The sequence below is a fragment of the Hyperolius riggenbachi genome, chromosome 6 (genome assembly GCF_040937935.1).
Source record: "Hyperolius riggenbachi isolate aHypRig1 chromosome 6, aHypRig1.pri, whole genome shotgun sequence".
NCBI lineage: Eukaryota > Metazoa > Chordata > Amphibia > Anura > Hyperoliidae > Hyperolius > Hyperolius riggenbachi.
In genome coordinates this window covers 20,133,734-20,144,312 of record NC_090651.1, presented here as the reverse complement: position 1 = coordinate 20,144,312, position 10,579 = coordinate 20,133,734, and the positions used below count along the sequence as shown (strand labels likewise).

Below are 10,579 nucleotides of genomic sequence, written 5' to 3'. Positions count from 1 at the left end.
TGCTTGCTTTTTAGGCAGTTGGAAACAGCTGTTATTTCCCACAATACAACAAGGCTCCCACAGTATGATGTCATTACCTCAGTGCTGTGAGGCGCTGACATCACACTGTGGGAGGGGTTTCACCACAATATCAGCCATACAGTGCCCCCTGATGGTATGTTTGTGAAAAGGTAAAGATTTCTCATGGGAACAGGGGTATCAGCTACTGATTGGGATAAAGTTCAATCCTAGGTTACGGTCTCTCTTTAAGGTGGCCATACATCAGACACCTTGGCACCCAATTGACCATCCGATTTGATTATTAATCCAATTGGATGAAAATTGGTGCCACCAAGAACAGGCCCGATCGATGATGCCGCCAATTTCAGGCCGACATGTTTGACCGGGTGTGTGATAGCGGGACGAGCGATGTACACGATGGAACCCCCAGTGCTGCCACCCCCAAGTGTAAAATGTGTCCCGTGCCTGAATACTTTAACTGTTGGTGTCCATCGCTGGCTCCGTGCTCTGTTCTCCACCGACATGCATGCCCCATGTGGCTGCTGGCTTATACGTGGGCGTGTCTTACACCACAGACACGCCCACGTATACGCCGCCAACCACACAGGCACAGGTAAAGTATGCGTGCACAGGGCACTGGGAGGCACATTTTACATTAGGGGGACAGCGGCGGGGGCGGCGAGGCAATGTCACTAGGCCGAATCCATAAAGAGTTCATGCTCAAATTGATCAGGAATCAGCCTGCGGTGTATGGGCACCCAACAACTCTCTCTCCGGTCAGATACGATCAGAGAAAAATCTGTCTCTTGGTTGATCTGCCCATACATTGTCTAATGTATACCTTCACTAATTTTTCATCTTAACTTTAAAGAGAGCCTGTAACAAAGAAAAGTTCCCCTGGGGGGTACTTACCTCGGGAGGGGGAAGCCTCAGGGTCCCAATGAGGCATCCCCCATCCCTGTAGCTGCAGGCAGTCCAGCGCTGGCTCCCCCGGAAGTGTCCCGGAATCCTCCCTCGACAAGCCTGACAAGCGCTGATTTATTTACCTTCCCTGGCTCCAGCGGGGGCGCTGCTGCGGCTCTCCACACAGAGATCTCCGTTGGGTCCGCTCTACTGCGCAGGTGTAGGACACTTGCGCCTGCGCAAGAGAGCGGCCCAATGGAGATCGGCTATTTTCACCTATCTCCGTGCGGAGAGCCGAGACTGCGCCTGCGCTGGAGTCGGGGAGGTAAATATTTACATCGCCGCCGTTCTGGGAGGATTTTCGCCGCCGCCGTGGGACCGACGAGGATGGGGGAAGCCTCAATAGGATCCGGAGGCTTCCCCCACCCGAGGTGAGTACCCCCCAGGGGAGGTTTTTTTCGTTACAGGTTTTGTTTAACCACTTAAGGACCGGGCTAATTTCGGCTGATCTGTGCTGGGTGGGCTCTTCAGCCCCCAGCACAGATCAGGTGGCAGGCAGGGCGACCAGACTTCCGCCCCTTTTTTCCCCACTAGGGGGCTGTCCTGCTGGGGGGGGTCTGATCGCCGACGCTCTGTTGTGCCTTGCGGGGGCTCCTCAAAGCCCCCCTCCGCAGCGCTATTCCCCCCTCCCTCTGCTCCTCTTTATGGGCGGCACAGGACGGCGATCCATCCTGTACCGCCTCTGATAGGCTTCAGCCTATCAGATGCCGGCGATCCCCAGCCAATCAGAGGCCGGGGATCCCCAATTTCCTTTACGACGCTGCTGGGACAGCAGCGCCGTACGATGTAAACACAGGGGATTATTTCCCCACGTGTTTACATTTAGCCTGCAAGCCGCGATCGGAGGCTCGCAGGCTGTTCACGGAGACTCCCTCCGTGAACTGACATGGAACGAGCGGCCGTTTCCATAGAAACCCACTTACGACTAGCCGCTGCCTATCGGCGTTAGGCGGTCGTTAAGTGGTTAAGAAAAGCTATTACATGAGATAAACGGATAAGGAGAGATAAATCATGAGTTAAGTAATTTAAGGAGAGATAAATTGTAAGTTAGTAAGTAAAGTGAGATAATTAAACAAAAAAGCTTTGTGAATCAGCCCCAATACCATAAAGGGTCATTAGACTGAGCATAGCATAGGAAAAAATATTTGTAATTAAAAATCGTAATCAAGAGGAACTGTAGTGAAAATAACATATTTAATAATAAAATTGATATTTTTTTTTCAATATTCATTTATAGATTATTTACTCAGCGCTTGCTCATTGTAAAATCTTTCCTCTCCCTGATTTACACTATGACATTTATCACAAGTGGTGACATCTTTAGTCCTGCCAGGCGATCTCTGTGGAATGTTTGCTTCTGGGAATTTCAAAGCCAGTACAAAATAATGCCTGGTTTCCCAGAATGCTCTGGGAGGAGAATTCTGCATAGCTAAACAGCCTAGGCTAAGCATCATTAGGAGGGCGGAGCTACATACCAACATACAGCAATATGTACCGGCATATATAGGAAGTGTTTCTGATGCTGAAACCAGGGAAAGTACCATAAAAGTGGGTATGCTGAATAATTTACCGCATTCTACTATAAGTCACTACAGGACCTCTTTAAATGCACTTTGGTTGTGCTTCACACAATTCCATTTTAAGTTAATTCCATACTGATTGAATCGGGCCTTACAGGGAGGTTTGTTTTATGTTTTTTTACATAGCTGCTATTGTCCTTTTAAATCTCTGCTGTGTATTATGAGTGCAGCTGAATGGAAAGCACAGTACAGTACTGTACATGGTACAATATGTTCAGCATTATTGCCACCTTGTGGCACTTTCTTGTACTGCAGCTACAAAAAAATAAAAAATGCCAATAGATTCTCAAGGACTTATGCTGGGGATACACGGTACGTTTCTGTACCGTGTATCGACCAGCTGATCCGGCCAGCTGATCGTGTATCGATGAAGCCGCTCGACCCCCGCCCGTTCGATTCCCGTCTGCGGACAATGCCAGGAAATCGAGTGCTGATAAGGAAGCGCCGGCGGGGGCACACGCGGATGAGCGGGGACGCGGCTGGGGTCGATCCGGCGGCGAATCGAGCCGCCGGTCGACCCGTGTATTCCCGGCATTAGGCCCATTTCACACTTGCGTGGCTGGATAGCGTAATGGTTAAGGGCTCTGCCTCTGACACAGGAGACCAGGGTTCGAATCTCGGCTCTGCCTGTTCAGTAAGCCAGCACCTATTCAGCAGGAGACCTTAGGCAAATCTCCCTAACACAGCTACTGCCTATAGAGCGCGTCCTAGTGGCTGCATCTCTGGCGCTTTGAGTCTGCCAGGAGAAAAGCGCTATATAAGTGTTTGTCTTTAAAAAACGGTCAATTTGTGGTGAACGGATCCAATGTAACCTATAGAACCACTCGCATCCGTCAGTTCAAATGGATCCGCTCCGTACGTTTCGCTGAACACAGCGGACCAGAAAGAGAAGCTGAAGCACTGTATTGGGGGCAAAGGGAGAATGGAATGTTTCTTCACATTACTGAAGAAACAGACCATGAGGGGTGGGGGTCTGAGGGGGGATTGTGGGGATGTGAAACGGGCCTAGTGTACTGAGCAGCCGGGTAGGTGAGAGAGGGTTAAAACTTACCCAGGCTTTTGTCTTCAATTGCAGCCAGGCGGTAGGGAGGGTTTCTTCCAGGCTTCCATCTTCCGCCTTCAATTACGTCCCGGAAGCCTGGGTACGTTTTAACCCTCCCTCCCTCCCTCACCTGCCCAGCTGCTACACCCTCCCTCACCTGCTGCACCCTCTTTCACCCGCCCAGCTGCTGCACCCTCCCTCACCCGCCCAGCTGGTGCACCCTCCCTCACCCGCCCAGCTGGTGCACCCTCCCTCACCCGCCCAGCTGCTGCACCCTCCCTCACCCGCCCAGCTGCTGCACCCTCCCTCACCCGCCCAGCTGCTGCACCCTCCCAGCTGCTGCACCCTCTTTCACCCGCCCAGCTGCTGCACCCTCCCTCACCCGCCCAGCTGCTGCGCCCTCCCTCACCCGCCCAGCTGCTGCACCCTCCCTCACCCGCCCAGCTGCTGCACCCTCCCTCAATAAAAAATTCCAGCTTAAAAGGGTTGAATATTAGAGTTGACTTATACACAAGGTCGACTTGTAGTCGAGTATATACGGTATGTTTCGTGAATCTTTCTAATCTTAGCATCATCATACACAACAGCTAACACACGTCCTCGGGTGTTTTTATGTATGCCGCAGATGTAATGTACTGTATATGGTATCGCACTGCATTCCTGATTTTGTACAAATTAGAGTTTGCAAATTTCCTGCAGTTAAAATTCACATGTCCTGTGCCCAAAAAAAAAATGGGAATGAAAAAAATTTGCATGAAAGACTTTTTGAGATATCCCACAGCTTTATTTTATGTTTAAATCTACTTTTTAAGTTTTTAATGTTTCATTGTCTCTACGCCGACTGGAGAGAAAGTGTCACTTGCATACCTGAAAATTAACTCTTTCAGGCAGAAAAATAATAAAAGGAACACAGCCCTGGTTATTTGTAAGCTTAGCACTGTATTCCTGTCTTTGCCCCTCCATCCATCACTCGAATTTCAGCTTCTACAGAAAACTGACAGCTAATGTAAAAGGAATGGGAGCCGCCTCATTGGTGTTGGTGGCTGTGCAGCAACAGATACCATTTTAGTTTAGATGCTGTGATTGGTGGAGCCCGGTGCCTTTACTCGTCTTATAGGCAATATTTGCCTTGGGTACTCTTATAATATATATGTTTTCTTGTTTCCTGTTTGGTGACAGAGGCTAAAATAGATTATGAATCTTGTTTTGTTTGTCAATGTAAACTTTAAAGCAAGAAAACTTTATTGGTTTGTTTTGTTTTCACATTTCTGCAGATTCTTTGTAAAGTGCTAAATAAAACTATTTTCATAATGACTCACTCCCTTATTGTATTGCCTTATCACTTTTCTGCTGTCAGCTGCAATCAGATTTATTAAAAACCAGTGCAAGGGAAGGTTTACAAATCTAGTGCAGGAGTGGTGGAGTACATAAAGGGGCGGTTCTTCCCCAAATGTCCCCCTTTTCAGACTTCCTGTCTCCCCCTCGGTAGATGCAGACGGTGCCGCTTCACTCACCTGTTCTCATTGTTCCATCGACGGGATCTCCATCTGCCCATCCAGCGTCTTGTATCCATGGCTACAGCGGTGCCTCATGTGACCTGTTACATGCTGCCGGGTCACATGAGGCACCGCTGTAGTCAGAGAGGAAGCAGGACTGCATGTGTGGTTGGTGCGGGGAGCGGGTGAGTGATGCGGCTCTGGTGCAGCACATACCCGGCATCCTGGGGATCAGATACTGCAGACCAGCAGGGAGGAGATGCTGTCTTGGAGGAAGCAGAGGGAGGTAACCATAGTGCCAGTACTTGCAATGCACGGCCCGATGTCTCTCCCCTCTATCTGGTTTGGCACACACATGGGGGAAGGGGGCAAACACACATTGGGGGAAAGGGGTGTTTGGGTCCTCACACTGTATTTCTTCAGGTTACAAAAAGTCTAGTACCAGCCCTGAGTACATAAGAGCAGAGCAGGTTCCTTGACCTTTGGTTTTCCTTGCAGTGGATTTGATAACATCTGCCCAGTGTGCCTGAAAACCCCAGAAAGGCAGGAATGTGCTGAGGTGTATTTACATTCTCACAAACTGGGATCCTAAGGTCAAGATCCAAATGCTAATTGTCTGTCTCCTGCTCAGATCACAGTAGCATTAACGACAGTTCCTTAGTATCTAATAGCCCCCCCAGGGCCGGATTTGTACTTTTTGCCGCCCAAGGCCAACTATTGCCAGCCGCCCCATGAGCATCCAACTTGGGTGACTATCAGATCTCTTGGTAGGGAGCAGATAAAAATGGCGTGGCACTAGTGCCTATAAAAATGAACACGCCATAGGTGGCAATAGTACAAGCCATGATTAGCAGCGATGAGGCTAAATAATGGTGGACGATAAATAGCGGGCGCTATCCTGCAGCATAATTTTACCTTCTTGATGCTAATTGCAGCTTTTACTATAGCCATCTACGATGGCAGAGAGTAGGTAAAGGCAGTGGGGGTTAGTGTTAGGCAGCAGGTGTGGAGTAGTCCAGAGTTAGGCAACGGGGGGGGGGGGGGGGGGGGGGCATGTTGGAGTGGGTAGGGTGAGGTGTAGGCAGAGGGAGGATACAGTGTCAGAGTAGGCAAAGGTTTCTTCTCCACTTCCTTATTGTTAGTTTGCAGCTGTCCGGCAGCCAGCCAATCACCATACGGCTTTAGTCACCACATGGTGATTGGCTGGCTGTAGGACTCCTGCAAACTAAACAGGAAATGGAGGAGACCCGATCACCAGGACCAGGTAATGTATGAGAGATGCCGGTAATGACATCTTGTTACTAAGGTTATTTAACATTTTAGGAGATTTCTAAAATGTTAAATAACCTTTGTAGCAAGATATCATTATTGGCATCTCCCTGCATCATTTTTTGGGGGGCGCTTTTAAATGTACCATTTTGTTGAGGCCACTGTGAGCCTGCAGCCTACCCTCCATCCCCACAGTGGCCTTCTGCCCTCACTTCCCCCCTCACGAAACATATACTGAATGTATGGAAGCTACCATATGCATTACAAAATATCAATTGTCTGACAGTAATGCATGCTGCAGTCACACAACTTCAGCAAACATATAGTGAAGAGATATGGGAGTTAAGCTATGTAACCACATTGTGATTGTTTAAACTATTTTTCCAGAGACTTTTTCTGAGCAACAATCGATCATTTCTGTGATCTCGCGTCGTGGGTAGGTGTGCTCGTTTGGGTAAAATAATGCCTTGCGACGCACGGCGATAACGACACTTACGGCAGATCTTTAAAGGGACCCAGAGATGAACCTAACATGGGAAAATGAAAAAGATGTTATACATACCTGGGGCTTCCTCCACCCCCATATGCTCTGATCGAGCCCACGCCGCCATCCTCCGTTGCCTGCATGTACGAGAACCGGGTCCCGTCACTGACCTCATCGGAGCCAGCTACGCAGGAGAAGTGCGCCCTCTACGTATCTCTCCAGCGCACTTCCCTTATGCTTAGACTGGCTCCGACTGATGGAACGGGGACCCGGTTCTCGTATCTGCAGGCAGTGGTGGATGGTGGCGTGGGATCGATCAGAGCGTATGGGGCTGGAGGAAGCCCCAGGTATGTATAACATCTTTATTTCATCTATGGTTCCCCTTAAGCTCCCTGACGTCTCCCGTGCAAAGTCGTGCAATCTTTTGAACTCTCGTTGACGCCTTTTGTGTGAAGGCACGTGTTCCCTTGGGCAGGAAGATGAATCGAGGAATGCTTGTTCGCCAGGTCAAATTGCTGAGCTTTCTCTGATCCATCTAGTAGTTAGGATGGTTGAACTCGATGAACGTATGTCTTTTTTTTCAACCAAAATAACTATGTAACTAAGTATGCGGCTTAACAACACCTGGTCTACGTGTTATAGGTATGCCCTAACAATATCTGAGGCAGAGATCAAGCAGAACAACAGCTTCTAAGAACACAGACAGAGACAGACCTCTGCCCCAAGTCTCCAGCATCTTCTCTCCCTCCTCTTTCCTTCATGTCCCCCCTCTCAGCATTCCAGCAAAGGCAGACTCCAAAACCAATACACATATCTATCCACACAGAAGCAGCCAGTACTAGTGTCCTTCCCAGAGTGTCCCTGACTCCCTGTCAGACGCAGCTGTAGTTGAGCCTGGCGATGCACATCTCCTACGAAGCTTCAGGGGACAGGTAGAAGAAGGATGTTACAGCCACAGCCAGCCAGCTTGGATGCTGCTCTGCACGTCTGGGCGCGCTATTACTGGCTGATTGCCCGTGTCCATGACCCAGGAGGAAGGAATCAGCAGTGCAGTTATGTTCTGGACTGTGCGTGCGGGGAGTGGACCATCCCGGGATTTCAAGGCTGAGGCTGCTCTGTGTCCCCACACTGTCTTCTTTTAGTAATTGCCGTGCTCTTCCGTCACCGAGATCTTTCATCTCCGCCAGCCACGTGTTTTTACATATATCACAGTGCCAGCATGTAAGTCATATGCCTGTCCGGGGCCGCCCGCTGGCTGCTGCTAACTGCACACTAATGCAGGGCGGCAGTGGACCAAGTCTGACTGTCTCCTGCTGATACTTGCGTGTGAGTCATAGTACAATGCGCAGCTGGCGGTACGCATGACTAATTAGCGCGGCCGGGCGCTTTGATCCTGATTGCAGCATACACCACAACAAATGCTCACTGCCCTTTAGCCGCCCTATAAAAGCCTGAATTTTCGGTCGCCCTAGGCCATTGCCTAGGCGGCCTTGGCATAAATCCGGCCCTGAGCCCCCCTCCATCCCCCATGCAATTCCCTGGTGTTTAGTGGTCCTCCATCCCTCATCTATACAATTCCCTGATGATTAGTGGTCCTCCTTCCTCTATTCAGTTTCCTGGCATTTACTGGCCCCCTTCCCCCTCCTATACAGTTCCCTGGTATGTAGCACTAAACAATTAACCCTTCGCCCACTCGCATGCAAATGTTCAAAAACAATGCATTCAAAGATTCACTCATCCAGGCACCACTGTTATCCCTACAGCCAAGCCAAAAGCCGGGGTCTTAGTTCACAGAAGCACAGACTAACCAGCAAGCTCATGGTGACCCAGAACTCATTGGAGTGTGTAAGGGACTACAATGGTCCTAAAAGCCCCCTTACTAAGATGTTAAGAAAAACAAAAGTTTGCTTTCCTAAAACAGAAAGAATTTGCGATAATTCAGGTTGGAGTGAGCTTGAGATGTCTCCCAGGCAACACTGCTGAATATATGCAAATTAACCATTGTACCCTTAGAAGCTAAACACACCTCCAGAACCACTGGAATGCAATGATGTGTCAGAATGTTAATTTGTACAGAGTATGCATGTTGGATTATTCTGGCTCTGTACAAATTAACAAGATGACACATCATTGCATTCCAGCGGTTCTGGAGGTGTGTTTAGCTTCTAAGGGTACAATGGTTAATTTGCATATATTCAGCAGTGGTGCTCTGGGAGACATCTCAAGCTCACTCCAACCTGAATTATCGCAAATTCTTTCTGTTTTAGGAAAGCAAACTTTTGTTTTAGTTCACAGAAGAATGCATTCTTTTGCTTAGTCACCTACACTGAGCAGAAGTACCCAGGTAAACGTAGGTGTCCTAGCCCTGTAACATGCATAGTGCAGACATGCAAACATTCATTACATCAAACCTATCTAGGGATTAGGAGCACACATCCTGACGTCCTCTCCTGGGACAGATAGCGCATCTTACCAATCGCACAAGGGAGCTAACGTAATGCATCCATGTGCACCATGCACATACACCAGCATAAGCTGTGTGCATGCTGACAAAAACCACAGGGGAAGGAGGGAGTGCACTGGATTAAAACCCTGGCCATAAGGGTCAGTAATAAGAAAAAAACATATATTCAGGCACATCGCCTCTAGTTAGAACATTAAATAAGTTATTAAGGAAAGGGAGGTGCTGAAGGGGGTGTGGCCAGATAAATAGCAAAAAAAAACAATTAACCCTTTGCACACTCGCATGCAAATCTTTAAACAAATGCATTCACAGATTCACTCATCCAGGCACCACTGTTATCTCTACAGCTAAGTTAAAAGCCGGAGTCTTAGTTCACAGAAGAATGCATTCTTATGCTTAGTCACCTATACTGCGCAGAAGTACCCAGGTAAACATAGGTGTCCTAACTCTGGCCCTGTAACATGCATAGTGCAGACATGCAAACATTCATTGCATCAAACCTATCTAGGGATTAGGAGCACACATCCTGACGTCCTCTCCTGGGACAGATAGTGCATCTTACCAATCGCACAAATGAGCTAACGTAATGTATCCATGTGCACCATGCACATACACCAGCATAAGCTGTGTGCATGCTAGTGCATGTGTTTTTGTCAGCATGTCCCTAAGGGAGTAATTTGGCTACCTATACTGGAGGGAAGGGTAAGGGGTCATCTTGCTACCTATACTGGAGGGAAGGGGGCGGGGTCATCTCCCTACCTATACTGAAGGGGGGCGGCTGGTGACAGCGGCCTTGAGTGGTAAAGAGTACAAATCCTGCCCTGGATTTACTAACTCTAATTTCCTATTGTATTAAATACTACACTATATTGGCGCTCCTGGTGTTCTAAGTTTTTTCCTGCTGCCTGGATTCACAGATGTTCATCTACCGGACACACCCACCATATGCTTACGAACCAGGTGACAATGCTTGCACCTAGCGTACTGGTGCCATAGTGGGTGGTGGGGTGTTAAGCTAGGTACACACGAGGCAATTTTTTTGACAGATTTACTGTTAGATCATTTATTTCCAACATGTCCGATCTGATTTCCAATTGATTTTCCGTTCACTTCTATGTAAAGTCGTTTAAAAAATTGATCAGACATGTTGGAAATAATCAATCTAACAGTAAATCTACAATAAAAAATTGCATCGTGTGTACCAGTCATTACATAAAACTACTGTATAAAGTGAAGTCTGTCGCGACATTCAATCATTAACATTTTCCAGAAAGCACCCCA

General features: G+C 48.4%; 1 protein-coding gene across 3 annotated transcripts in view; it reads right to left on the bottom strand.

The window, feature by feature from the left end:
- The window catches only part of LOC137520694 (transcription factor HES-5-like), a 117,947-nt gene that overhangs the window by 101,751 nt on the left and 5,617 nt on the right, over positions 1 to 10,579 (bottom strand). The window lies entirely within an intron of this gene.